Source organism: Vitis vinifera, chromosome 19, assembly GCF_030704535.1.
Source record: "Vitis vinifera cultivar Pinot Noir 40024 chromosome 19, ASM3070453v1".
NCBI classification, from domain to species: domain Eukaryota; kingdom Viridiplantae; phylum Streptophyta; class Magnoliopsida; order Vitales; family Vitaceae; genus Vitis; species Vitis vinifera.
Window position 1 is genome coordinate 9837179 of NC_081823.1, and position 5158 is coordinate 9842336.

At 39.6% G+C, this 5158-nt stretch overlaps 1 pseudogene; it reads right to left on the reverse strand.

Moving 5' to 3' along the window:
• Positions 1-411: 411 nt before the first annotated feature.
• LOC100241241 (protein DJ-1 homolog D-like) lies at positions 412-3204 on the reverse strand (annotated as a pseudogene).
• Positions 3205-5158: the final 1954 nt, after the last annotated feature.

Consider the following 5158-nt stretch of genomic DNA (forward strand, 5'->3'; position numbering starts at 1 on the left):
AAAATTCAATTACAAGGCCATTGAATTCCACCAAAAAACTCACAAATTCAAATAGGCTTAATCAAGAACTAATATTAATGACCTTGAAGCATAAAATAAATTATATGGGATCGATCAAAATAACAACTAAAATTTTAGAACCAATAGACTAAGATGAGATTCAGTCAAACTCTTAACTAGCTCTAAAACCAATCAAACTAAATACAATTGGAACCTGGAATCGAAACAATGATAATCGATATAATCAATCAAACTCTTAAATTTAAGATCAATCCACCTAGAAAAAAAAAAAAAAAAACAAAACTTGGAATCATGGATAATCAATAAAAATTAGCCAAAATCTACAATAAAAAGCAAAACTTGGAACCAAAGTCAATCGAACACGAAATCTCAAATTTATAATATCATCATACAATTAACAAAATATTGAAAATTGGAATCATGGAATCGAAATAAATCCAAAACTAAAATATGCATGCAATCAGCAACTTGAAATAAAAAATATTCATAAACTAAACTTTCAATCTACCTACTGGGGATTATTCTTTTATGCGGCTGTGTGTATTCTGTCCTCCAAAAATCTTTCGTGTTGCGTTGGAAAGATCCAGAATGGCGCGTGCTATGTTGTCCTTCAAAACTGATAATGCATGCCTGTCGGAGAAGCCTCAATGATGCCTGTTGTGTTGTAGTAACCCAGAAATCTGCTGTGCGTGTTTCTCAGAAAATCCTCTCTTGGTGCGTCAAAGTGGCAACCGAATCTGCTGTCCAAAGTCCCCTGTTGCTCTCCAAAATCTGTGCGTGCCGTCCGGAGTCACCCTTTCCCTGTTCTTATCTTTTTATTTATATGGCAGCCCACTCCTTATATGGCTGTGTGAGGATCCCTAAAATTCCCTACAGCCAACATGTAGAAATCTTCTTCTTATGGGAAGTGGGGATTTTCTATGGAGGCCTCTCCCTCATTGAATATTCTACTTCCTTTTTGAATGCATTTGAATATGGGAAGTGCATTTATGCGTGGCTTACTTGGAGATTTCCTTGAGGATGCAGCCCATGTCTTGTTTGGTAAGTGATCAAATCCCCACACAAAAATAGAATCCGTTTATTTGAACCAGTTATGGTGCCTCCTAGTGCTTTTACAAAAAACTGGATGAACCCAGGATGACCTGTGTAAGTTGCTGCAGTAATAGGGTTACCATCAATAACACATGCTGACATGGTCTCAGGTTCTACCCAATGAGCTCTTGCAGCAATGAGTGCAGGTCCCACAGTAGGGTAAGCTGTGCACTTCCATCCTCTGACTGAGCCTGAAGCTGCCAAGATTAACTGCCATGGCAAATAGAGGCAATTGGTTTTCCAGAGCTAAAAAATTTGCGTACCAAGTCCAAAACAGATTCATTCATTGCAAGATATTTTGGAGCCCGCCCTCCTGGAATAACAAGTCCATCATATTTGCTTGCGTCAACCTCATCAAAGGTTACATTGACTGTGAAGTTGTGACCCCGTGACTCATAATAAGTCTGATGACCAAGGCCTTGATGAACAGCAGTCTGACAAACATCGCCGGTTTTCTTTCCAGGGAAAACGACGTGGACGGAGACTCCGTAGGCCAGCAACGCTTGAAAGAGAACCATCACCTCATAGTTTTCCATGTAATCGCCGCAGAGGATGAGAATGCTCTTGGCCATCTTGTGAGTAACAGAGTAAGGAAGAGAGTGATTGTGGGCGTGTGGGCTTTCTTTATGTAAGGAGTAGCCTATGAGACCCCTTTCAGTGCGTGGCTCTTGTTTCTTAAAATCCCATGGTGCGGTTGCTAAATGATCATGGATGGTGCGATTTTAGGAAACCAATCTGGTGTTTCTGTTTGCAAAAGCGTTTCAGAAAATCGTGGAGATGATGCACAAGTAGAGGTAATATGATCCCAAGTTGCTGCAAAGCGCCAGTGAGGCAGGTACAACGCTGAATCTGGTGTCTTGCTAATGGAGTCTCCCAAATGAGATGCCAAATGATGATGATAGTGGAGACACAAGTCTCGAAATGGCGCCTTACTGCTGAATTCCTTCTGATTTTTGTCATACAGGTGGTCTCACGTTCTCAAAGAAAGATCATGCACTGCTCCTAGAATCTCCAGCAAAACTGGTGTCTAATTATGGTTAAGTACGTAAGAGAAATCAGAATATGGTGGCACGCTGTTGCAGAAAACAGTGATGATCCTCGAATTGGTGTGCTGTTAGAGATGTGTGGAGATTTCTGACTCCCTACCACTGACTGTGGCAATGTTTAAATCTTGGCCTCGAAAAATCTTCATGTTCGAATTTTGAAATTCCACAAGCAAGAGATCAACACCGACAAGGAATGGGTTTGGTGATAGATTGGCAAATGCGTATGACAAAAAACGAGGATGGTAAGAGGAATTGTCGATTGTGGAAATGAATGCAATCACGAGATTGTCACAGCATTGATGGGATAAACACAAATAATGCACAACCAGGTTTTATCCCCTCTTATGAGAACTTAATAAGAATCAATCAAACAGAGTAGCAAGAAGACACTCAATCAACAAGTATATGAACACCAATAATTTTAGCGTGGAAAACCTTCTTCAATATGAAAAGTAAAAACCACGGGACCCTTAGACCACTTAAAAACTCCACTAATATAATTAATGGGTTACACAATTCTCTCTAGATAAAACTAGAGGCCTACATCAACCATATCTCAAGACAAATTGATCTTGACAATTTCAACAACTTTGCATAAAAACAATGTAGAGATCTCACCAGACACATCACTGTTCTCGGACTAAAATATAATTTTTTTAGAACTCCAAATCCAATCTTCACCGTTCAGAATGAAGACCAATGAGTTCTGAACGTGCTCTCCAAAAATCGGCTCAATCAAACCACAGATTAACCTTGATCGGAGTTCATGATCAAAACTGTCCGGATAGAAAACACATCAAAATGGAGGCTCTGTTCTCGGACTGAAAGACGACCGTCCGGATCTCCAAATCCGATCTCCACCGTTCAGAATGAAGATCAATGAGTCACAAGACTCTCCTCCAAATTTCAGGTCGATCGGCCCACAGACGAAGTGGGATCGGACCTTTGATGAAATCTGGGCAGTGAAGAAAAAAACTGAATTTTTCTCTCTAACTTCAAAAAAAAAATGGTGGTTCTCCCCTTTCTCTCTCTTTTCTTCTACCTTTGGTGGCTGCAAAAAATTGGAAGAAGAAGAAGAAAAAAAATGATTTTTTTTCTAGCCCTTTTATATAAAGGCTTAAGAGGCCTTAAATTTTGGGCTCTTAATTTGGGCCTTCCACATGAGGAAAAACCCAACAAGCATGGGGATGGATGAGGACTATCATGGCGGTATGGACTGGTGGTTCAGTTTGGCACGTGGGCATTGAAGGTGGCTAGATGGAAAAGAGGCTGTGATGACGTCATGAAGGTCCTAGGATGATGATACTGATGATCAGATGACCATGGGGTCTGTTAATGGTGATATGCCTCTGAAGAAAAGTTGTTGACCCAAAACAACCCTTTTTAAAAACCTGGACTGTTCCATTTTTTTTTTAAAGATCTGCCTCATTCTCATCTTCCGACCGCTGCACCAAATCCCATCTAGATCAACGTGTTTCTTCACCCCTTCAGAATGTTGGATATCACTAGAAAAAACAACACTCCATTCCCTCTACTCTCTCCTCCACGTGCTTAAAATTTCTTTTAAAAAACTTCTTCCTCTTCCCAACACCACTAGCCGATGCTCCTCACCAAAGTCATGGTGAATATCTCTCCCCTCATGCTCAGAATCACCTCTCCTCAAAACCCAGTGGGATTCCTTCCTATCCTGTGCGTCTCGTCAGAAAATTTTTCATGGATACATATGTTACGGATGACCTTCCATACCCCAACTTTTCTTTCCCTGTCATTTCCCTATTCCATAAAAAATCTCTGCCACTTTTCTTTCTCGAAAATTTTGGTGATCCTTCTTTCGAATAGATGGCAACCTGTTTCCTCATGCAAAAAAAGCCAAGAAATATGAGTTAGAAAACTTATAATAAAATAAAATAAAAATAATAAAGAAAGCCATACAAGCCACACAAGTCATGCAGGTCATGCAATCATGCAAGTCATATAAAAAGTGAGTCTAAAAGTGCCTAAGTGACCTAGAGGGAACTAACCCAAAACGCACCTAAACAAAGCCCTGAACTCGAAAGGTGACCAAGTCATAATAAAGGGTTAGGCAAATCCCTCAACTAAAGTCTCCAAGGTGGCTCAAAGAAGGCAAATTGTATGAGTAGCAATGGGCCACGAGGAAACTACTGTGGAACATTGGAAGTGAACTTAAAGACATGTGCTAAAGGGACAAAATGAAGAGTCTACACCAAATATCCTTTGTAGACTAGAAAAAGAATATCAAAGTATGTGGTAATAGACATGTGTTGTTATTGCAACACATTATCCAAATACCTAATTATGAGACACTTGGTCTTCTAATCGATTTTATGCCACCTTTGATATACTACTCTTTATTATAACTCTACCTAAATTAGCTTATTTGCAACTAGTTACTGTGTCCAGATTAATTAGTTCAGTCCAATAGATTAGTTGGGCTTGGTCCATTAAGTGATTGTGAGAAAGAGAGTGATTATCAAATAGCAGACACAATATCTATAAAAAAGAAAAGCGACCATGCATTTAATATAATTGAGTATTCAAGGCAAACAAAAGTTCAGCAAAAATGTAGAGCTCTTAGGACTACATATCCTTTTGCAAGGTATCCTAGTATCATAAGAATCAAACTTATGATAGGTAGGTCTCTCTTAGATTGACCTTCCTACCTTAACAATGGATAGTACCTAGGGTAAGATCAATATAACTTATAAGTCTAGCCCTTAGGTTATGCAAGTGGGATCTCATTGGGTGATTCAACCACTTCATATCTAAGTTACATATATAACCATTGTCCTTGACATTAAGGTCACCAAGTGGAGAACTTCATCGTTAAGGTGGTCACTTCGGCTACAAACATATATTATCTCATCCAAATGGAGGGTCCATATCCCTTAATTCCTAGGGCCCCAAATCAAGACGAGCTTGACAATGGAGGTCGTGGGCTTGCATGGGGGCTTTCTCCCACTTGATTTTTTGAGTTATTT